The sequence below is a fragment of the Eschrichtius robustus genome, chromosome 17 (assembly GCF_028021215.1).
Source record: "Eschrichtius robustus isolate mEscRob2 chromosome 17, mEscRob2.pri, whole genome shotgun sequence".
NCBI lineage: Eukaryota > Metazoa > Chordata > Mammalia > Artiodactyla > Eschrichtiidae > Eschrichtius > Eschrichtius robustus.
The window spans coordinates 78,928,995-78,954,604 of NC_090840.1; the positions used below are offsets into that span (position 1 = coordinate 78,928,995).

The 25,610-nt window shown below is 42.0% G+C and overlaps 1 non-coding gene across 1 annotated transcript; it reads left to right on the forward strand.

Moving 5' to 3' along the window:
* Nucleotides 1-6,700: 6,700 nt before the first annotated feature.
* On the forward strand, nucleotides 6,701-6,864 carry LOC137751672 (U1 spliceosomal RNA). Its single transcript, XR_011070918.1, has one exon. It is a non-coding gene; the product is annotated as a U1 spliceosomal RNA (small nuclear RNA).
* Nucleotides 6,865-25,610: the final 18,746 nt, after the last annotated feature.

A 25,610-nucleotide genomic window follows, 5' to 3' on the forward strand; every position in this document is an offset into this window, starting at 1 on the left:
GTTTTCTCTATTACTTTGTCTTAAATTCATTTTTGTCAAGAAGATGGAGATGGGTTTTATTTTTAAACAAGTTTGGCAGCCTTTGTCATTCACATGTAGTATAACAACTATACATGATTTATTCCTTTCACATTCTTTGTATTTATTATTTATTGCATATTGTTATTTCCAGGTTTTTCTTTTATTTCTTGTTGCTGGTCTGTTCTAGTTACTACACATCCTTATTTTTCCACTCTGTTAGTTTAGAATTTATGTTGTCCTTTTTGATACCACTACCAATTACCTCCCCTCTCTTGAAGCTCAGAATCACTATTCTTCTATCATTGCATTAAAATAAGATATCAGTTTTTACTCCTATGCAAGATTCTTTTTTTTTTTTTAAATCTTATTTATTTATCTATATTTATTTTTGGCTGTGTTGGGTCTTCGTTTCTGTGCGAGGGCTTTCTCTAGTCGTGGCACGCGGGACCCACTCTTCATCGCGGTGCGCGGGCCTCTCACTATCGCGGCCTCTCTTGTTGTAGAGCACAAGCTCCAGACGCGCAGGCTCAGTAGTTGTGGCTCACGGGCCCAGTTGCTCCGCGGCATGTGGGATCTTCCCAGACCAGGGCTCGAACCCGTGTCCCCTGCATTGGCAGGCAGATTCTCAACCACTGCGCCACCAGGGAAGCCCCTATGCAAGATTCTTTAACTCACCTGCCCATTGCTAATTTCTTACCCCAATGTAATAAGAATTTAGAAATACTTTTACTTCTGCCTTCTGGTCTATCACACATCTTCAGGGTTTTATTCACAGAAGGAGTTTGGTTCTTCCAGTTTTAAACATTTTGTCTTATAGAATGTGACTTCTATTTCAGGAATTGGTCTTTGGGATGTATGCTGTGCATCCCAAGACTTTGATGATTATGTATCTCTATCTCTACTTCTATCTTTACTTGCTTCTCACCATTCCCTCCCATCTTCTCCTGTCTTGGGATCTCTTGTTATATTCATTTCTTCTTTGATTAGAGTCCATACTTCAGTATTTTCTTCAGTGAGGTGTAGATGATACATTCCCTGAATCCTTACATACCTGCAAACATCTTTCACACCAACAGATAAATATCATATTGGTTAGAGGTAGAAATCTTGGGTCAAAACTCATTCTCTTAGCGGTCTCACAGTGCTATTCCATTATCTTCTACTTTGGGGCTGTGGATGAAAAGTTCCATGCCAGTTTGATCCTTTTTAATCTTTGCAAATTATTGTTCTTTCTGTATGGAAACTTTAAATGTTTTCTCTTTATCCCCGAGATTCAAAAGCAAAGTATATTCTCAGACTTTGGCTTGGTGTGTGTCTTTTCTAATATCAATCCTGCCTAGAATTGGGTGAAGCTTTCAGGATTCAGACTCCAATCTTTCATTAACTCAATGCATTTTTAATGTACTAACTGTTTTATTATAGCCCTTTCTCCATCTGTTATTATCTTGTTCACCTGTTAGCACAATGTTAATGAATGAACAGTGTGTACAAGATAAGGTGTCCTTAAACGCAAACACTAATAAAACAAAGTTTTATTAGGTATCGATAGGTTAATGAAAATACTGTGGCCAGAGGCTCATGGGAACCTGACCCTAAGCAGCAGCATTTCAGTATTTGCTAATTCAGTGTTTGCATCTTTGTCTAGAAAATAACTACCATGAATAATGAGAACTGACAGTATCTGGTTCTATGAAGTCTTTCTTTTTTTTCATGCTGTGACATAACCTTAAGTGTTATAATTTTGTTTGTTTAAGTTGCCTGATTCTCCAGCATTTTCTCTCTCTGGCTGTTAGATCCCTCTTGAGTAGATTGCAAATTTCCATTGCCCATTCAGTGGGGCTACCAGGGTATCTTAGCATCAATCCCCAAAGATGAGATAGGCACCTTGACCTCTATCCTACAGACTAACAATTTACAAGACTCAGCTAAACAGATGACCCCAGCCCATCTCTTCAGTTCCTACAAAGCTGCTCTGAAATCAAGGTCAACAGGTTTTTCTAGGAATGCATTTTCCAGCCCCTGAACCTTTTGGAGACCCCAAATCTCTACAAGTGCTGCCATGTCCTACTCCTCACCCTAGGATTCTCTCTATTCATTCCCAGGCTCTCATTTGACCTAGGGAGCAGAAATCCTTCAGCAGAATTTTAGGTCTGGATTTTGGCATGTCCCAAGGATTTGCTTACCTTCACCAGGTTTCACGTGTCTACTGACTCCAAATTCATAGAGGTGGTTGGCAGGGGGAGTTGAGAAGTGGATGCAGAGATGTGATAAAGTAGCCTTCCTTCAAGAACTGTATTCTGGAATATATTATACACCAGTGAATGCCACCAGATTCGATGAACACTGTCTTTCTCTACAGACACATTATTTGGAAGTCTTGAATTTGAACTAAATGGGAACATCTTTTCTACTCCACATGTTGTCACAGGAGACGTCCATCTCTCAGTGGCTATCGTTTCTGACACTGCTGTTTACAACGCATAGGCAGATTGGTTTATCTCTTTTTTATTTATTGGCAAGTTTCTTCCATCGCATGGGAGCAGCTGAATTCTGTAATGATGAGAATTGAAGGGAAAGAATTTCCATAAATGCCATATGTTTTACCAACACTGTTTCAGATGAGGCTTATGCATGAGTTTTTGATTTTGCATTTGTGATAACAATTCTGTTATTGTACAGTCTATTATTTCCAGAATGAGGAAAATGAAGAGACATTTTCTGGTCCACTGATTCTCGTTAGCACACCAAAAATCAACAGCCTCTCCTGCTACACATACACTGCATTCAAGATGACCAGCTTCAAGCAGTTTCTGTTACCAGTTTTTATATCCATTTGGGTATATCAGTTTTAACTGGAGTCAATGTGGGCACACTTCACCACCTGTTTGTTAGCATGTTTTTATTCATGAAGGACTTTCAAAAATGTTTGTTTCACTTAAACATAGTGCTTATAACTCATTACTTTTGTAACATTTTTGCTAATTAACTGTAGGTGGCCCTTATTTCAGTATCATTTTTTCTTTTAACACTTATGCCCCAATTTGAACATTTTAGAAGCATCATTACGTGTCTGCTAAATCTGATTTTTGTTAAATATTCATGATTTCTGTTGAAGTGTGCTCTGTTGGAAAAATATTTGATACGGCAACAGAGCACTGGATTTAAAAGCAAAAAGTTTAGGTTTAAATCTTTCTCCTGCTGGAAAGTTAGTTTATTCTTTATTTGTGTGACTGAATGTGTTCTTTAACCTCTATGAACTTTGATCTTCTCCCCTTTAAATGGAGATAAGAATACCAATCTTAGAGAGTTCTCACACTGAGTTAGGTGTGTGAAAGTGGCAGACTCATGATAAATACTCATGGAAGTACTAGTTGAATTTGAAAGCCTGAGGAAAAGTCTTATATATATAATGAGTAATATCAACACATTTTCATGGAAAAATTTTAACCTGCCTGAGTCAGTGAGCAAATACTTTGAACCCTTTAAAGAAACCCAGTTTAGGGATTTCCCTGGTGGCGCAGTGGTTAAGAATCTGCCTGCCAATGCAGGGGACACGGGTTCGAGCCCTGGTCCAGGAAGATCCCACATGCTGCAGAGCAACTGAGCCCGTGCGCCGCAACTACTGAGCCTACGCTCTAGAGCCCGCGAGCCACAAGTACTGAGCCAGCGTGCCACAACTACTGAAGCCTGCGCGCGTAGAGCCCATGCTCCACAACGAGAGAAGCCACTGCGCGCCGCAACGAAGAGTAGCCTCCACACGCCACGACTAGAGAAAACCCGCACAGCAACAAAGATCCAACGCAGCCAAAAATAAATAAATAAATGTATAAAAAAGAAAGAAAGAAAGAAACCCAGACATCACCAGTTTTATCCATTATGTTATGTCTGACTTATCCCTGTTTCAGAAAGATTTCTTAATCCATTTTCCTATTTCTTCTCTGTGTTTACTCTAAGTAATACAGTAACTGCTTTTTAAAATAATCCTAGAATTCAGACTTTTCACTAAATTAGATTTCCCTTTGCCTCAAATTGGGGATATCTGACTATATTAAAATTCCTTTTTTTTAATGGCATAAAAAAGGCAACTGAGAATCAGAAGACTAGGGAGAATATTTCAATAATATATAAGAAAGGATTAATGAAATATATACACATATAAAGATATATATGTGTGTGTGTATACATATATATATATATATATATATATATATATATATATATATATATATATATAAAATACATACACACAACTGGCAAATGCCGAAATAGAAAAAATGGTTAAAACAGCAATAGTACTATGCTTTGTGTAAGTCTCAGCCTGTCAACAACCAACATTTTGGCGGGGCCAGCCCTTGGGGTTCTTATTATGACTGCAAGATGTGCTTAGCAATAACCATCAGTAAACTCAGGGGAGAAGAAAGAGGTTTATTACATAAATGTCCTGGAAATTGCATGGCACACCTGGGGCCACACAGCAAGGTCGAGGGGAGAGAGAGAGAGAGAGAGGGCAAAGGCCTGGGGTTCTGCTTTTTTGGGGTTGAGGCTGGGGGCCTAAGCTTTCAGGGATTAAATTTTATTGGTTAATTTAAAACATTAAAATGAGGCTTTAAAGCATGGGAAGAGAAAAAAACAAGGCCCCCCATGATCCTTTATGGAAATCAACCAAGATCTGTAAAACAAGGTAGGGGAGAGGTTGGATCTTTATATAGTTGTGTGACTGGCAGTGTGCTTATTGGAGAAAAGCCATCTTTGAAGTGGATGCCTCGGCTTAACTTAAGTCAGGCGCTTTCAATAAAAAAAGAAAAGAAAAGGAGAAACCAGCCATCAGGGTTTACACTACATGCTAGTTGGAGACAGATGACATACCCAAAACAGTAACTGAAGAGAGCTTAATGATGGGACTGTTAGGGTGGGCAGGGTTAAGAAACCTCAACGATGGAGAACCTTCCGGGGAAACAACAGCAGAATCCTTTGCCCTGCAAGGTCGAAGGGGGCACGAGAGGGAGCAGTGCTACCAGAACCTGCTTGTGAAAGAGGAGCTCCAAGACAAGCACTGTGGCCACAGGCAGAGAAACACGGCCACTGCCAAAACCTCAGCCTGACTTGGTGGAGGGGCGCAAGGGGAATCTCTGGCCCTTGGACACCCTTCAGGGGTGACCATTAAACCAAATCCAGCGGGATCCCGGAGTGTAAGAGAGCCTGGGAGAAGCTCTCCTCTGGGACATGAAGCAGAGCAGAGCGGGGATGGAGCTGAAGGGTACAAAGAGGACCACCAGCAGAGCAGATGAGCACCAATGGCTTATGAAGATGGAAAAATGCCCAATATTGCTAAGCTGGCAATGTGTGAATGAATGATGATATTTGTTGGGGGGCGGAAAAAGTGCTCTGACACGTTCCTATATTGCTGGAAAGAGAATGAATTGATTTGACTTTTCTGGGAAGCTATTTAGCAGTATATGGAAGAGATCTTAAAAATTTACATTCCCTTAGACTTAAATGTATGCTAGAGAAATTTCTCCCCCAAAATAATTGAAACATAGTCTAAGAACATAATGGTACAGGTTCACAAAAAAATGGCTATATAGGAAAGTTTATCACATCAACTATTCATAGTAAAATTTGGAAGATATCTAAGTGTACGGAAATGGGGATTGGCTAAATTACCATATAAATGTATGTTATATGTATATGCATATTTTTAATAGCGGCGTAATATTGCAAACATTAAGAGGCATATTACAAATCAACACTTATTGCCATAGAAGGAGACTCACAATATCCTGCCAAATGTAAAGGGCAGATTGGCACACTCGTCCTACTTTGCCGATAAGTTGGACTCATAGGTAAAGGGATTTCTCAAGGCCACACAGTCAGAGAAAAAACCAGGGTACTAGCCAAACCTGAGCAATACCGGGGGCCATGTGCTTTCCACTCTCCAAGTTCTTTGTGATCCATCTTTAGGAAACAGGCCATGTCTAAGACTGCTTGGAAATTACACAAGGGTCTCTTGAATGGGTGGGCGGGGTCTGTGGAGTCTACTTAGCATCTGATTCTAGTCTCAGTTTGTTTCTTAATCTGTCTCAAGCTATGACCAAGTTCTGGAAACTTATAGATCCCATCATCCTGAAAGCACATTAAAAGCAAGAGAAGTGGGGCTTCCCTGGTGGCACAGTGATTGAGAATCTGCCTTCCAATGCAGGGGACACGGATTCGAGCTCTGGTCTGGGAAGATCCCACGTGCCGTGGAGCAACTAGGCCCGTGAGCCACAACTGCTGAGCCTGCGCGTCTGGAGCCTGTGCTCCGCAACAAGAGAGGCCGCGATAGTGAGAGGCCCGCGCACCGCGATGAAGAGTGGCTCCCGCTTGCCGCAACTAGAGAAAGCCCTTGCACAGAAACGAAGACCCAACACAGCCAAAAATAAATGAATAAATAAATAAATAATTAAAAATAAAGGGGGAAAATAAAAGCAAGAGGAGCAGGAGAGAGTTTAGGGAGGGGAAGAGGCAGAGAAGAAGGAGAAGGAAGAAAGGAGGAGAGAGGTTCCCACAGGAGAAGAGAATCACTCCACACCAAGAGATCCTTCAGTACCCACCATGTTCCAGCCCTGGCTGGGGGCACCGGTGACTGAAACTGACAAGCCCTGGCCCCATAGAGCTTGTAGCTGAGTGAAGTAAACCCATAATAAAAGTGTAATTAAGATACCATGATCACGAAGGTGGTTTTCCCAGGAGGAGGCTTATCCATTGCACTCTGGATGTGCTGACCCCTGCGATTTCCCCAAATGTGGGAAACTCGACTGCATAATTTGTGGTAGTGGGGGACTGCGTTCACGCTCTCCCCTGATACGAAGTGTTAAAAAAAAAAAAAAAAGTGTAATTACTGCGTTAGTTTGTTAGGAATACAACACCAGGAACTGAGTGGCTTAAACAACGACATGTATTGTCTCACAGTTCTGGAGGCTGGAAGCCCGAGATCAAGGCGTTAGCAGTCTTTCTTCTCGTGCCTCTTTTAGCTTCTGGTGTTTTGCTGTCAATCCTTGATGTTCTTTGGCTTGTGGAAGCATCACCTTGATCTCTGCTTTCATCTTCATGTGGCTTTATCCTTGGTCTAGGTCCAAATTTCCCCTTCTTATAAGGACACCGGCCATATTGTATTAGAGTCCACCCTAATGACCTCATTTTAACCTGATTACCTCTGTAAAGACTTCATCTCCAAATAAGATCATATTCTGAGGTACTGGAGGTGAGGGCTTCAACATGTAAACCTGGGGGTGAGGAGAGACCCAATTCAACTCATAACAATGAAAAATTGAGAGCATTGGTGGGAACTACTTAAAGCGTGATTTGTAAAGGCCTCCCTGAGGAGATGACATCAAAGCAAGCCCCGAAGGAGGAAATCAAGGCAGCTTCAGGAAGAGAAGAGCATTTTAGGGAGAAGGGAGAACGTCTGTGAAGGAGACAGGAGTCAGGAAAGACCTCGGCACGTTCTAGAAACCTTGAAAACAGGCAGGTGGGCTGGACCAGAGAGAGAACAGGAGAATGTGGCCAGGGTGAGATTCCAGTGTTAGGTAGGGCCAGACCATTCGGAACTTCTGAGGCCGTGATGAGGCATTTACATTTTATTCGAAGTGCAGTAGGACCTTAAACACAAGGCTCCGGTGCCCTCACCTGACTAACCCAGCCGTCCTTCCGCTCTTACCTGGGGCCGCGATGTTGCTGGTGCTGTAACGCACAGCCCCTGCCATGCTTCCTCGCCATCGCCTGCACACACGCTTCATGCTCTGACTCGCGTTTCATCAGTGAACACAGGATGGGACCTTATTCATCTGGCTCTCAATTGTATCTCCAAGCCTCTTTGCTGGCCTGAAGGAAACATTTAGTAGCTTTGTACTAATTAAATTAAAAGGCACTTTCTCGCCCTGGCTCTGGCACTATCGATCATTTTCCTTCCCAAGCCTCCATTTCCAAAACCATTGAATAAAAGGGCTCAGTAGTGGCCAAGAGTTTAAATTCTAGATTCAGATTATTTGGTTCACACCCCAGCTCAGCCGCTTATTAAGTATGAGATGTCATCAAGTTCCTCGACCTTTCTATATGTCACCTGGCTCATCAGTGAACGGGGGAGGCGAATAGTACCTAACTCACAAGACTGTTGAGGAGATTAGATGAATTAATACAGACAAATCCCTTAGACAGTGTCTTGTACATAGTGAAGTGCTAGCAATCATCATCATTATTAAGGTCATTGTTATTGGAAGTTGAGTAGATTCATCTAAACTAGGGTGTGTTCATAATTGGCCAACATAGAATGACTTAATAAGATACAACTTCTAATTGTACAGATCAAATTGTACATGAAACACACACTCTCCACACACACCCACCACATTCCCAATAGACCCTCTTTCCTCCCAGTAGGAGAGCTTTGCAACTCAAGGTCCCCATGGACTCCTTCCCATACCTGTGGGTCTGCCCTGTGGATGTTTGTGCTCTCAGTGACAGAGAGCAGGTACTTGTCCCTGTAGCTACTGTGGGTAATTGCTTCATAATTTACCAGTGCTATTTATTAGTGAAAATATATCTTTTGGAAAGATAACTTTTACCCTGTTTTTTTTTTAAATAAATATTGAGTGTGAATGTGTGAAGTTTAAGAACTGAAAGTTATAAAACAAAGCTTTGTTCTGATAATCCATATGTTCAATCAACATGTATTGAAGACCTAGTGAATGATGGATGTTGAATCAAGGCTTTAACATTCACCATCACTGAGTAGCTGTCAGTCTCTGCCTATGTATCTGTATTTATTTTCTACTTGCATATCTATCTATCTATCTATCTATCTATCTATCTATCTATCTATCTATCATCTATCTCTATCTATCCCTTGCCTCATTCAACAAATGATCGAGGTGAATTAATATTTATCTTATTTAGCCTTAAAACCCTCTGGTGAAGAAAGTACTATTATTATCCTTTTCACATATGACAAAACCAAACAAACCTGGACATTAACTTCCATTTTTCACTTCTCATTAAAATATTTATAAAATTTAGAACCAGACACTGCATAGCAATTTTGATAAATTTCTTTCTTGAAGTCTTCATGTTTATTTCTGAACTTTTATGCAAAACACTTACCCTAAAACAGCCAGAATATGATTCGTGATGGAGCTCTGCCTATTTGGCTGGTGTAGATCTCCAACATCCTGTTATCAACCGTCATGTGACTTGACAGGTTTGAATAATAGGAGGCTACATCCAAAAGAATGGAAATTATATTGGAGACGGTGTCTCCCATTCTCACTTTGCTAAAATCCTAATGATTACAGATACCATTTTGGAGCCCTGGACCCAGGTCAAGCTGGGAACAATAAATGAATTTCTGAGGCTGTAAATGAAAACTGAAGGATGTGAGTTTGAAACAAGTCCCCAAAAGAGGGGTTGCAGACTCCAATTTGTGCACCTGGCACTGCTTATGAAATTGCATTTCCATTTTTCATTGTTATGCCTTGAAACAGCCCAGTGCTTACCAACTGTGTCTCTTACACAGACTCTGCAATGGAACATCGAGCCTCCGTCTACATTTTGCTTGACTGAGGCAGTAACTAAAGGCTGTACTTGGAGGCCGGGAGGATCTTCTATGGGTCAAATTAGGTTTATTGTTAGCATAATATTAAACATGATCTTGTGGACTCCACTACGTAAAGAAAAACCAATGACCACCCATTTGCAAATCTGGGGAGATGCTGGCCAAGAATGACCAAGATCATGTGTGTCAAAGTGCTTTCTGAAACGTGATTCATCATGGTGTAGTAGGGACTTTCAAAGATGCTGTTAAAACCATAGCTTCAGAAAGGCACAGATTCTGTTTTAACTCAGCCACTCCCGCTCTGAAATTGTCCCTTTGTTAAGCTTTCTTTGGTTAAATCCCTTGGGTGTCACTCCCTGCTGGGACACTGATGAATGTGAAGTTCACGTCCACATGGGTGTGGGATGACCATGACCGCATGGACAATGAGGGCTGTCCTCTTTTCCTCCACTTCCTGTGCAGGACCAGGGTGAAGGCATGCTTAGATCACCAGGCTGGAGGTCAAGGATGCCCTCTCCAGTGGATGAAAGTGCATTGCTTTTTAGCAATGTGACACTGATATCATCAATGCAGTAGAGTATGGTCCACAGAGGACTGAGATTTTCCAGTCTCCACCCTGCATGGCAATTTGCAACTAAAATGGGCTCCTTGGACAGAGTAAATCCCAGGGTCTTGAATTTGTCATGAGGTCAGTGAACCCACAGAGGAGAAATTTAAGGACTTTCCCTTGATAGAAGAAATCAAATGTCAAACCCTAATCTCAAAGAGTAAAATAGATTTTTTTTTTGAAGGGCCTTATATTAAACCCTCGGATTAAGGCATGCCCATGGGGGTTTTGTTGACCATAGAATCTTTTTGTCAAGAAACATCCATTCATATGTCTGAAACCTAATTTTCCTTGAATTAGTTTTGTGAAATTCCTAATTCTTGTTTGTCTTGTTCCTGCTATCATTAAGTGACCCACATCACTTAACCACTTTGAATGTCCCTCCCTTCCTTCCTGTAATAAGATTTTATTGATCTCCTTCAGTTAAGCAGGAACTCTGCCAAGAGGAATAGATAAAAGAATACAACCCATTTCCTGCAGTCAAGAAGAAAAGGAGTTTAAAATTCTTTTAATACCGTTTCTATAGTTAAGTACTTTATGTACAATCTCCCAAATATTCTTCCCAACTATGCAAAGTCAGTAGAGTTATTTCTGATTTTGAAAGAAGAGAAAATTGAAGATAAGAAAATTAATTAGTGTACCTAATTCGTGTGGCCAGTAAAGGTAGATAGAGGGCCACACCCATGTCTATCTGCTATGAAAACCTGTCCTTTGCCAATGAGCCGGTGCTGTCTGATACTCACATGAGGCCAAGCGCGTGTGGCAGAAAAATCGGCCAAGTGCTAAGAGCACTAGGAAGGATGACTGGGAGAAGGTTATTCTACTTGGGAGGATCAGGAAATACTTGCTGGAAAAATACATGAATGGAGTCAGCCTACCACATCGGGGAGATTAGCCTCATGTTCTCAGGGTTGGAATCTTGTAGTTGCTTAATTTCTAAGGCTAACGGATTTGCTCAAATAGAAACAACCTAAAACAGTGAGGGACTGATATGCTGAGTGCTCTACAGAAGGTTTGGTGATGATGGACCTGCCTTGTCTGTATGTGTCATGATTGGTACTTGTTGGTAAGGTCGTAAACCATATGCTCAAGGACCTCATGATCCTCTGAAGAAAGCCAGTGTATGAAATAAAAGTATGATTATAGCCGATCACTGTCTCATCGGGCAACATAAATTGGAGACTGTTTTCCTACGTGCAGCCCATGACAATTCTTATGGTTGGGAATCTGTCTGTGTTTTATAGCCTATAAATCCTCAATACTATACTAGCTGGCAGCATGAAACCACCATTTGGAAACTCCAATAAGTTAAAAAACAATAGCCCTGCAGACCCTGCCAATTCTAATTTCTTTAATGTTTAGGGTCATTAAGTGGCTGAAAGACATCACTATGAAGTCATTATACTTCCAACATTTGGACCTCGATGGCAAGTGTTTTTGGCCATTATGGATCAAATTTTCAAAAAGACTGAGAGCCAGCTGCATGTTGAAGGGCATGGTTTATTAAGTTGTCATAGTAACAGGGTATGAAATGGTATATCTGATTTTGTATTCAACATTTTGTAATCTTCTACTTGAAGAAGCTCCCCAAATTGCATAAGCTTCAGACCTCACTAGGGATCAGCCCTTGTACTTCACATGAACTTCGTAAAATTTGAAAAGTTTTCAATCCAAAGCACATCTCACCTAGAGGGTTATGGATTTATGCAATTTGGGAATGAAGAAGGCAGGAAGACAGAAGGAAAGGAAGATATGAAGGAAGGAAGGAAATAAGGTAGATATATCATTTTTGGTAAGAAAATGCTGTAACAACTAGACTTTAATACGCACTGGCTGAAAACACAACATAACACAATACAATACACACAACAGGTAGATCATGTTGTGCTCAGGTAACTGTCCCGGGAGGGGTTCCAAGTCAAGGGCAGCTCCACTCCACCATATCATTAAGGGATCCAGGATGCTGTCCTTGGCATGAGGCTTCCAGGGTTTCTCTCATTCACACCCTCCCAGGTCATGCAGAGCTGGGAACTTGAGAAGTGTCCATCGGAATGGTTTTTTTTTTTTTTTTTTATCTTTTATGAGTGCCTTTGTTTTCCCAAGGGCCAGGCCTAGAAGTGGTGCTTTCTACTTCCATTTACACGTCACTGGCTGTAAGTCAGTCTCACGGCCAGGTGTACCTTCAAGGGACAGGTAGTATGGCTGTGACTTGGGAAGAAAGGAGAATAGAATCTGGTGGAACAGAAACAATCTGTCACACCAACTCATTCTCTCAGTGGGGCTCCGTAGACAATGCATGACTTACTGCTTCTCACAGTCTAAGAGTCCAACACTTTGGTTTCTCTCATCCTAGATCTTTGTCCAATGGCCAAATCACCAGAACATTAAAAAATAGAACTAGACAATAAATAAGATCAGTTAGACGGTGCTTGGAATGTCCTCTGAGTCTGTACTGGCCCAAGAGAATGGTTTCCTTCCATATTTGACAATTTTCCAACCTTAAATTTGTAATTAAATGAATGAATAATGATGAATTAAATGAATGAATCAATGAATTAAATAAATGAATGAATGCATACATGACCTTCCTACCAGCCCAGAAAGCAGAGTATGGAAATAATCTAGAATCTGAGTCTAATAATAATAATAATAATGATATTGACTAGCGAGTCAGCTCACAATGCAATGCCACGTGTGATATCATCGTGGTCCTCACTATGTCCTCCAATGCAGGCACGCAGCCTATTCTGTAGATGAATTTTTATGGAGGCTCAAAGGGGTGAAATGGCCAGCCTAGGGTTACACACTTAGTACCCAAACTAGGAATTCAGCACAGGTCTTCTGATTCCATGAACAGGAAGTACACCTTCCATACTATAATATGTCTTATGTTTTTGCCCCAAGCAACAAAACACTATATTTAGCCTCTGGAGCAAAAGTCACATGCAGTGGGCTTCCCTGGACTTCTGTTTGCATCCAGCAAGCCCATCACAGACAGGGACAGAACATATGGATGGAAGAGGACATTTCCGGGCCAGGCTTCAGTCTAGAATTTGGGACAAATACATTTTTCCAGTGTTTGTCATGCCAAGCTCTGTGCTCTGTGCGTGGGATATGACTATGGCTGTGAGCCAACTCTGGCTCGCGCCTGTTTTGTAAATAAAGTTTCTTGGAAATACAGCCATGTTCATTTTTTTACCTATTGTCCACGGCTGTGTTTTCAGTACAACAGCACAGTTGAGCAGTTATCACAGAGACTGTATGGTCCCTCGAAGTCCAAAATATTTACTCTGAGGTGTTGTACAAAAGAAGTTTGCAGATACCAGGGACAGAGCAATGACTAGCGCAGGAGACAGAGAAACAGCAAGCAGCGATTCAATGAGGACAGCCTGACATTGGAAATATGGTCAGGACACAGAAGAGGGAGAGTTCTTTAGCATCATTTGTCTCTATAGGAGAAAAGGGGACAGTAGCCTTCCTAAAAGGAAAAATGAATGGCATCTGGGTTGCATAATGAAAGAGTAACAGTAGTTTGTAATGCAGTGGGAGGGCATTCCAGGCCTTTGGAGCAGCTCAAACAAAAGTGTCAAGGCAAGAATGAAATTGCTTTACTCGGAACATCGTATTAAGTAATAGAGGTGAGATTCAGGGAAAACTTACCTACAGTGAGTCAGACAAGTGATGTGTATTATCACATACAATCATGAAAACAAACCTGCCAGGCAAGTCTTATCCCCATTTTGCAAAAGAGGAGACCAAAATGAAAAGAAATTAACTCGACTCCGTTCTCGGAATAAGGAGTGGGTTTTCTCCAAGCTCCCAATGTCTCTATCTGGCCCTCCGCCACTCAGCCACGTAAATCACCTCCGCCCTGGGCCACCTAGCCTTGTCTCCGCCCCGGCAGCCAACTGTGATGCTTGCACACCTGTTTGCCGGAAGCATCAAGACAGAGGTGGTGTGCCAGCAGATGGTGGGACCTCTCCAGGCCAGCACAGCCTTTGCAGCAGGTGTCGTGACCAGATTTAACTCCTGTAATGGCGGGGCTGGCTCTCCTGTGTGTGGGGAATGAGCCTGGATTGATGTGAGCAGGGGCAGCAACGATTATCATGGTGAAAAACAGCCAGAGTCACAAATTCAAGGTGAGCTCATCTTCCCTGCAGCTGAAGTCGTTCCCTCCGCTTATTTCACCAAGCAGCCCTGTATTCGAAGTCTGCAATCAACTCAGGCCTTAAGTAGCTGCAGGAACACGAGCAGGTTTGATTACATCCACTTCGCCTTCACACTCTGGATCCAACAATGAAAATGTGTGAAGAGCAATGCCTCATTTCCATATTAATGCATATTTAAAGGGAGATGGTGCCTAAAGCAATAGACAAAGGTGATAAAACTATTTTTGAGAATCTTAATGAACTCATTTAAGCTTTGAAAGAAGATCGACTGATTGAAAAATTTTGCAGTCTCCGTATTAAGGTAGGATACAATAGTTTCTTTTTCTGAAAAAAGAAAAAAGCAGCCATCATGGCAACTTTATGAAAAGAACTATGCTTTATTTATTCTTTTACTGTGATGAAATAGATATAATGTAAATTTTATCAATTTAAACATTTTTAAGTACACAGCTCAGTGGCATGAAGTACATTCACACTGTTGTGCAACCATCCATCGCCAGCACTTTTTTCATCTTCCCAAACTGAAACTCTGGACCCATTAAATGATAACTCCCTATTCTCCCTCTGCTACTCTCAGACTCTGGCAACCATCATTCTACCTTCTGTCTCTATGAATTTGACTGCTCTAGTACCTCACATAAGTGGACTCATACAGTATTTGCCTTTTTGGGACTGGCTTATTTCAATTAGCATAATGTTCCCAAGGTTCATCTATGCTGTCACACATATCAGAATTTTCTTTCTTTCCAGGTGGAATAATGTGAAACGCCCTCAGCTTTTGTTTATCTGGGAATGGCTTAATTTCTCCTTCACATTTGAAGGACAGTTCTGCTGGATATAAGATTCTCAGCTGACAGGTCTTTTTCTTTTTACATTACAGCTCTTGTCATATTAATCATAGTTCTTTTAAATTCCCAGTTTGATCATTCCCAAATCCCTGCCATATCTTAGTCTGGTTCTGATGCTTGATTTGTCTCTTCAGACTGTGTTTTTGCCTTTTAGTATGCATATATATATATATATATATATATTTTTTTTTTTTTTTTCTGTTGAAAGCTTTATATAACGTATCAAGTAAAAGGAACTGAGGTAGACAGGCCTCAGGTTTTATGATTATGTGCCTAGGAGTTAGGCTGTGTTTCCTGTGTGCTGTAGCTGTGGTGGAAAAGGCTAAAATTTCCTCTGGTGCATCTCTTGTTGTCTTTGGGTTTCCTTAGAGACTCCTAAAATAAGCTATGGAGCTTGCAGTTCTTTTAGCTGTAATTTCTGTTGTTGTACAGAAGTCCTATTGCTGTTATGATAATTGATGTTATAACGGAGGGCAAGTTTTCTATAGTGCTACGATCAGGTCTCAGTCTTTTAGTTAGCCTGTGTCCCTGGGCTGTGACTTTTGTAAGGGCTTCTCAGGAAGGCTTAAGGGGGATGAAGTTGCATATTTCCCATCTCACAGGTCAGTTAGGCTCTAGTAAAATGGTTTTTCTTAAGGAGGACTTTATTAAGGAGAATGGAGAGCTCTGAGCATGTGACAAAATGTCTACTTTTCCCTTCCCTTCACTGGAAGCTTGAGGGGGTTTTCTCCAAATTTCACCCTGAGAACCTAGTGGGATTCCAGGAGGCAAAGCTCATGAAATTGTGGGTCCCTCTTAAGACTGCCCCCTCCCTGGAGTTTTTAAGTCTCAAGCTAGTTCACACTGAGCCTCCAGCCATTCATCAATTACAGTTTAAATTGTTCCAATTGATATTGCCTGCAATTTGGACTTCTACTCCCAGTAAGCTGTGATTCTCTGTGTTCTGATATTACTGGTTGAGCAATTCCATTAACAAAAGATTCCTGTAGATTCCATCTACTGAAGGAGTGGTTTTATGTACTCTAGTGTACTCCAGGTGTCATCTGTGGCTGGACGGCACATGGGAACTTCTTATATATTCACATACCTGAGCCCCTCCCCAGACCAACTGAATCAGCAGGTCTTGGTTGGGTCCCACTGGATTGTGCTTTAACAAGGCTCCAGATGGCTCTAAGGCAGGCTGAAGTTTGAGACACAATGGTCTGGATGACCTGAAGGTTTTATCTTGTTCTAAGGCTCTATCATACAGCAACACTTGGTATTTGAAGTGGGAAAAGAAGAGCGACTTCCCAGCAAAGGAGAAAGGCTCATGGTTATGAAAAGCTCACCATGTGCACACCTGGATCTCTCTGCTTCATCTGGGTCTAATGATTTCTCCCTTTTAAAACTACTTATGACACTGAACTCTCCTAATTTTTCCTTCTAATTTGCTGATTCTTGCTTCTTGGACCCCACCCAAAAATTTATTTTTTTTTTGGTCACTGCTCAAATTTTGGTTTTTCCCAAGTCATCTGGCTTTTGGTGTCTCCCCAGCTCTACAGCCAGCTTCAGGTATCAGGCTTGGCTCCAGGCCCGCAGTTGGTCTGCTTCACCTGTCTTCATCACAGGGCCCAGGTTGAAGGGGCAGGAGCTTTCCTGGGCTTGCACTTCTCAAGGCAAATCACCGAAGGCCAGGAGCCCAGCCAAACTGTGCCAGCACTATAAATAGTACTAGCATTATCTGCTCGTATTAAATATGCTCACTTCTTATTGCCCAGGCAAAAGTCAGTGAATCAGGAAAGTATAATCCACTCTAAAGGGAGGGGAAGGGGAGTGGAAATGTGCTGAAAAATAATCTGATGAAAGGTGTGGAACTTCACAGGATTATCACTGTCGCAGCCCTCGGTGTGAGGTTCTCAGTTTCCTCCCAGGAATACTACAGGCCTCGTCCTCCTTCCTACCCTGAAGGAAAGAGTTCAGTGAATTCCCCTCCTTCCCAGACTCTGCATTTCTTTCATTTTTCTGTAGTCCCCAGCCTTCCCCATCCCCAATGCAACACGAATTATGGAGGGCATTCCCAAGTATAACCCGCTCTCAGACTCCGTTACAGATAAGGCAAACTGTGACCCCCCCCATGTCACCATGGCCTCTAAATCATGCTGAGCTAATTATAAGCCTACCCATTTCTCTCCCACACTATAAAGCATATTCATGATACAAGTGTAGGAATTCAAATTCGTAAGGGAAATATTCGTTCTAAAGCTTTGTGTTTTAACAGTAGTAGATGACTCCTAACCCCTCTCATAACTGGTATATGCACATCAGAGTATTTTCTCACAATAGCAGGTTATGAGTGGCACTGACCCGTTCCTCTAGGAAGACCTCCTTTTTTACTGAAGTAAGTCTACCTGCACAGTGGGGGAAGGATGGAAATTGAATCAGAGTCTTCCCAGGAGCCCAGTTGTCTCAAGTTTCATCTTTATAGATTTCACAATAACTCCTAGTTCAGTGGGCTAATCATGCATAGAAGCTGACTGAAGCAGAGATGGCTGTCACCCTAATACTTGTTTTTACTTCCTCTATAGTAGTTAATATTTTAGCTGGGCATGTGGTTTCTTAGTTTATAATAGTCAGGATTCTTCAGAGAAACAAAACCAATAGGAGATGATAGAGAGATAGATGATAGATAGATAGATAGATAGATAGATAGATAGATAGATAGATAGATATAGAGAGATTATCTAGAAAGAGATTTATCATAACGTATTGGCTCAAACAATTATGTAGGCTGAGAAGCCCCATGATCGTTCACCTGCAAGCTGGAGATACAGGAAAGCTTGGTGGTGTAGTTTGAAGGTTTGAGAGCCAGACTAGTGATGGTTTAGATTCCAGACTGGTTCTGAAGTCCTGAGAATCAGGAGCATAGAGGACAGGAGTAGATCAATGCCTCAGCTTAACTAGTCAAGCAAAGAGAGAGAATGAATCTAACCTCCTTCCACCTTTTTGTTTTATTCAGATCCTCAATGGATTGGATGAAAACTACCCACATTGGGGAGGGTCATCTGCTTTACTCAGCTCACCAATTTAAATGCTAACCTTTTCCAGAAACACATATCAGACATACCTAAAAAGAAATATTTAATTAGATATGCAGGCATCCCCTGGCCCAGTCAGCCTGACACATAAAATTAACCATCACACATTTCAAGATTTTATTTGCCCCTGTCTCCTGCAGCTAGTTCCTGGGCCATTGGGAGGAGAAGCTGAAATAATGTAGCAACCTCCTCTTTCTCTTTCCCCATCCACTGGTACATGAGGTAGCATGGTGAGAGCTGGAGCAGCCATCATAGACCCAGAAATGGAAGCTGTGTTGAGATGGCAGAACAAGAAGATAAAAGGAACCCAGGTCCCCAGTGCCACCAAGCTGCTTTATCAACCCTATACTGTTTATGCTCAGACTTTTGTAGGAGATAAAAGTAAATGTCTTTCTAATGTAAACCACATTTGTTCTATTTGACCTTTCTTACTGCAGCCAGAAACTGTGTCTTAAATAATATACTAAACTTTGTGTCTCTTTATTCATAGCCAGTTACTTTGTATTCTCCTTAAGTATGAGCACTGGCCCTTCCATTTAACATTCAGTGATAAAGTATTCATTGAGCAGCAAACACATGCAAGGCATTGAACTGCACGCTCGAGAGACAAGTGTGCCTACGTTACTTTGTCTTCTGACCCTCCTTCTACCATGCTACCTGAGCTTTAGCCATGCATCCATCCCCAACACACTTTCGTGTCTTTATGCCTTAGTACACACTCTCCCATCAGCCTGACATGCCTCCCTTCCCCGTTTTAGCCTGAAGTCTCTTAACTGTGAAAGGAAAATCAAAATGAAATCAGCATTGCTGAGAGAACTGTCTAAAATGGAGCCAAGAAGCCACTGAGGATGCGTGACTTATGCACTTCTCAACCAGGAGAGAATCTGGACTTTAGTCACTTGTTGTCTTAATGCAGGCGTCCAGAGCATCTGCACAATGTTCCAGAAACTCAAGATACTTACGGGACCCTTACACTAAATAACTCGTGACAATCATTATTCTTGCCAGACAGTTTTAACAACCTTGTGGCTTTTGCCTTTATAAGTGTCTGGCTCTTTCTCTTCCTTGAATACTCTTTTGGTTTTATCCTAATCGGTGTCTTTTGTATTGCAATTCCTAAGATGCCAAATATAGTTCTGGGTTCTTCGAAGCCTACATACCTATTATTGTTGGACATAACTCATCTGAACCTTGGTTTCCTCATCTGAAAAATGATTGCAAGCATCTTCTATATGTAAAGCCCACAGCTCTGTCCCTGGCCACAGTAGGTTTCAGCAGGAACTGGTGTGGGTCCATCCTCCCCCCATATGCTGCCCCCCGTGGTGGAGGAAGTTTCTTTGTGCAATTCTGGAGAGCTGGGATCTCACACAAGTATTTTTTCAGGTGAAGCCCCCAAGCTAATGGATGACTTACCCCACCTCCTTTCACAATGAAATGACGAAGATTTTTCTGATTGCTTTGTTCTTCCTTTTCATGAAGTAGCCAAGATAACAAACCTCATGCAATCTTGACTCCACAATACATTTCCATGCTAATTAATAGCAGCCTCAATGGGGCGAGTTTTTTAGGAAAATAAATTACATATATTCAGGTGTCTGGTTTTTACAGCCATTAAACTTAACTGTTTGTGTCTCTTTATTGCTCTTCTTTTATAAAGACCATAAAAAAGAAGCTACAATACTTTAGCCAGGGCCCGGGAGGAAGATGCCTTTGCATATTTCTAATAGCGTCAGATAAAATATGTTCAAGCACTCCCAGCCATCTGGCTGCAAAAGCTTGTTTAGAAGGCCTCCCTCTTCCCCACCCCTCATTCTTACAGCATCAATTCTAGTTTCCAATTCCTTGGCTGGATTAAATTTATGAACTGTTCAGCCCTTTGGGTGATAAATTTGTTGATTGTGACCATTTCCTCTTTCCAGTTTCCAATTAACATGATTGGTATGGAATCTACAGAGACTGCTTAGGTCTTGAAACTTTCATCTAGCAGCTCAGGAGCTGAGTCGGCAAAGATTCCAGCAACTCCCTCCCTTTCTTTGATTGTTTCCCTACTCACACACCTTTCAGAGCGTTTAACAATAGCTCAATATTATTTCCATCCATTTGGGAAAATATAAAAAAACCAAACCTGGATTTAAAATCTGTAGATGCAACTGGTAATTTTTCTTTAAAAAATTCCATCGAGTACAAGTAATTTTCTATAACATTTGCATACTATGGACAGCTTCATATTTGCATAGGAAAATAGACTGAGCTTCTAATCAGACAGTATTACAAGGGATTGTGATGCTTTTTACAAATGTACAATGACATGGGAAAGGTAGAGAGTAATAAATGGGAATAGCTCTAGGGTGTTCACGAAGAGCTGATTGCCTTTAATGTCTGTGTTATTCTAACAGCCCACGTCCAAATCCCAAGATGAGGGGTGGAAGATCTAAACAGAGGCCTGGGCTCCTCCTCTTCCCCCTCCCTCTCCTCGTCATCCTTGTCATCTTCCAAAATCTCTAGCCCACCACCGTCATCGTCTCAACAGCTGGGCGCTGTGGAAGGAATCCAGGTATATGTCTGTAGGGCCAAGCTTGTCTCTATTCTTGTCTCTGCTGCTTATAACATTATTTTAGGAACTTCTATCCTTTACTTCTAGTTCCAGCATCTACAAAGAGAGAAAACAAAACAAAACCCACCTCTCCCAGGTATGTCATGCAATAATGCCAGTAAAATACCTAGCACAAAGCTGGCACACATGTTGTTATCCAATGATGCAGCAGCTCAGGGCTGAGACTCTGGATTCAGAACACCGGGGTTCAAATCCCAGCTTCACCACTTCCTGGCTGTAGAGCCTTGGAAAAATTACTTAACTCCCTCTATAAAAAGAGAATAATAATCGCAGAATATCTTTTATTATTGTGAGATAAAATGAGGGAAAATGTGCTGAGGGCTTCAACTGGGCAGTGTAATGTGAATATAATTATCATCTAAGACGTTTTTCAATAGCCTACTCTTACTTCCTTCAGCCAACACTTGTAGAACATCTGCTATGTGCCAAGCGCTCTTCTAAGTATTTGTCATGGCCCGAAGAAGAATTAGAGCGTTCTGATTCAGCTCAACATGGCTGTCATAGGAGAGCCTCTTCCGTGTGCTTACACTCTGGCCGGATTAAATCCCCTATCAGGAGTTCTTATTAAAACCGGCATCTCTTCTTTAAGTGCTTGTCACTGTTAGAAGTTCCCACTGTGTGAGCTAATTCAATTCCTCTTCCCTCTACTAAACCATATATGCCCCCATGAGAGCAGGAATTGTGTCTGTTTTGGCTCAGTCACTGATGTTTAGTGCAGGGTTTGGGCACATGCCAATGGCTCAATCAATGTTTATTAAACGTGGAATGGAGGCAGAGTCTCCTCTTTTGAGGCCCTTGTATTTTGGCAAATTGTATGACAAAGTTATACATCAGTAAGTGCTATTGAAACTCAAATGGTGAAGAACTCCTCCCTGGGAATTGAGGAAATCTTCTCTAGATGCAGGATTTGGCTTATCTGAGATTATTCTTGTTTCCTTCTGTTTTCTTTCTTTTTTTTTGAAGAAGGGAAGAAGCATTCATTTGGCTTTGTCAGGATGTTGTAATAGGAAGAACTAGGTTCTATTGTTGGAAAGAGAGGTTCAGACCTTATCTTTGTTGTTCATTTACTGTGTATCATTGAGCAAGTTACTTTAACGCCACACCCTCAGGTTCCTCTTATGTAAAATAAGTAATAAATCAACTTGGCTTTCTGTGGGCTTCAAATGAGACAACACAAGGGGGAGTGTTTGGAACTCTGCCAAGTCATCGTAAATGCTCAATAAACGTCCATCCCTTTCCCTTAGATGCCATCTCAACTCATAATATTATAATAGCTGCATACTAAAGTTTCTCATTATTTTATACATAGAATAAATTGGTTTCATGCCATGTTATCTTACCTGGTTTTCACCCCAAACTTGTGAGGTTGGCAGGACAGGAGCTGGCATCCCCACTTGCACACATTATTAATCACTCTGAGGTGCAAGAAATAAAATGTCCTGTCTGAGGCCACCACAGCAAGTAGGGATGTTCCTACGCCCCATGCCCCGAGGTACCAGGTCCACTCACTTTCCTCACCCCACATTTGCTACATTAACAATGTCCACCCCACCTTCTTCTGTTCACGCTGGCACCTGATAGCCTTTCACTGCCCTGGTTTCCTCTTGTGCAAATGGAAACTGTAAACTCAGCTTTGCAGAATTATTGTGCAGAGTTAAACAGACAGTGTACGCAATGACGCCAGCACTGTTACAGGCCCGAGACAAGGCAGGATTAAACTTCTTATAACTTCACATAGTTGTAATTGTCCTGTGGCCAATGCGTATCAGTGTAACACTTAGCAGTGGTGTGACTATTCCCACGTATAAGCGTTCCCATTGTCTACGTACATAAATACAGGCACACAGAATTGGGAGAATGATTTTTAAAAACAGGCTGTTTTGGTATATAAATGAAAACAATCACTCTGAAAACATTTCTCTACTTCCCCAAATTGAGGAAATTTTAACAAACGATACTGCAAATTGAAGGAATAATGCAGTGTCCTCTGAGGAAGCACTTAAGGAGTTGATGGGTAACCATCACTTGATACAAAACTCTGATTTGCCGAATGGTATATTCCTTCAGAAAGCAGGATTTCTCTCCAAAATAGGCAATGGAAATGTTCCCACAATTAACAAGGTGCTGACACGCTGATTGAACATTTCAGATGAATGATCATGTAACTTCTGATCAGCTGATTATTAGACAACCACTGGAGCTGGGTTACAAAGGAGAGATAAAACAGAAGGACCAAAGGGAGGAAGGATGTATGTACTAGAGAGAGAGAGCACCTAACAAAGAGAAAAGAAGAGGACAGAGAAAGGGGGAGAAGCAAGGGATTAGAAAGAAGAGTAGGTCTCAGTTATTAAGCATTTCTTATGTACCAAGTTGTCAAGGATCTCACAAACATTTTCTCACTTAATAGAAATAGAACTAAAAATAGAATTCTAAGTAGGGACTGTTGTTTTAGATAGAAGGAGATGGACCCAAGCAGGTTAAATAACCTAACCAAAGTCACCCAACAAGCAATTGGAGGAACAAGGATTAGACCCCAGGAGGGAGGCCAGGGGGAAGAAAAAGGAGAGGAAGGAGGAAAACTGGCTTTGGAGAGGGACTGATAGAAACCACCAGCTTCTTTGTTGGAAAATTAGTGGCTTTTCTATCATAGGCAAATGGGTATAAACCAACAGCCACTTTAATTGTGCCAAGCTTACCTTTCTGCCCCAGAAAGTAAAAATTCCAATTAGAAGTGGACTGGCTAGAGATTCATGCTCACTAATAGGGATGGAGAACATCAGCTTGATGGGCCAGTTTGTTAGTAGGGACCACCGTCTGCAAATTCAAAAGACTGCAGAAGGATTTTATAAGCTGCCACAGCCCTGGGCTTTTTAACATGCTAGAAAGGAAAACTTCAGGGAGCAGGGACATTGCATTTAGTTAGGAATATATCAAAATTCCAAGTAATCACCCTTTTCTTGGGGTGGGAAAGAAGGGTACTAAATAAGACAATAATACTGGAATCACAGTAGCTGCATTCGTTTTCCTAAAAATAAATAAGAATGCAAGGAACAAAGGCAACGGGATTGCATAGAAGCCGCTCGGACTTCCTACAACCATGGAGGAAAGACTCTAATGGAAGGAGAAACGCTGAAAAGGGACAAGGTGCAAATATGCCCCCCTTATGTATTCTTCAAACACTCATGCTGGTCCCTATTGTAGGACCTGGGATCAGTCTCTGTGCTCAAGGAGCTTATCATCCAGGTAAGTATGGAGCCAAAACTCCCACCTGGGTGCTCGGACATCAGAGCTCAAGGATTTTGCCTCCTGACTGCCATTGCTTCTATTGACCCTAATGCTCAGCCTTGCTTCATCCAAATATTTGTGGTTTTGGCATCTTTGACAGAAGCTTCTTCTAAAACGGAAGAAACACATTTTCAAATACATCAAGCATGAGTGGGTTTATTCATTCAGTGCATGTTTACTGAGCCCTGGACAATGGGGCCCCAGCAGTGGACAAGGTCCTTGTCTTCATAGACGGGGATGCACCAAGGGACCCAGACAAAGCCCGAGGATCAGAGGAGAGGAATCGCAAGCCTGAACGACATGCCCGCAGTTCTAGGACGGAGGCTAAACGGGGCAGGCAGGCTAAGTTAATAGGGTGGCACTGATCGGCTTTCTATGGAGGGGACATTTAATGGATTCCACTGGGATGAGAACAAAGGCTGAGGAAGGCCCCCAGGTCGCAGCAACAGCATGGATGTGGTCCCCAAGTTGGAGAGGTGAGCACATGTAGCGGGAGCCAGAGGCTGTGGCCCTTTATACATTTCTCTGCTATAGTCCTCACATCAATTTAAGCACAGTGTCAACTTCAGAGATGGCACTAAGTGAGGGGCTGATCAGAGTATACAAGCTTTCCGTGAACACCCGGCAGGTCACTAACCAGGCGATGCTGACAACTGGGAAGAGATTTTAGAAGCTGCTGCTCTGTCTGGGCTCCTTGGTCGCCTCCAGATCCTAATACTGGATTATTTCACATCAAGCAGCTCTGCCTCAAAGTGCTACGGTCGTGTCACTGTACCAGTTTGGAATTTGGGGGGTGCTGCTTCGGTCCTCAGCTGTTTCAGCTTTCCCCTCTCCAGCCACACCATCTCAATTCCACCCCTGCTCTCTTCATCTCCTCTGAGCACCTTGTCTGTTCCTGAGTTCCGAACACGGTGCATGACTCGTGGCTGATTTCCAGCACAACTTTGGGAAACGAAGAAATAAAGAGCATGACCCACGACTCCACTAGCCCAGTCCCCTCCAGCCCCTCACTCCCCATCTCTACCCCCAAGGCTTCATCCCGTAACAAGGAAGAACAAATCTGACTCCGTATTAGATCTGCTCCTTTTGCTTTCACCTTTGTGCATTGTTGCCAGTGCTCAGTCATGCTGGCTCTGCACCTTTTTGTAAAAGAATGTTGCCTATAGCCCAAAATATACAAGATAGCCTATTCTCAAGGCTCTGACCTTTAAGAGTCCATTCATATGGAGGTAAAAAGCTTTAGAACAGAGAATAACATTTGTTCTGTTGGAGGTTTACAGGACTTGACCTACGTGGACTGCCGCAAGAAAAAAGGATTCCGGAATATGCAACAAGTAACCAAGCCACTCCCTCACCCTGACTTTAAAAGTGCTTTGCTGAAACACTTCAGGGACTTCGGGATT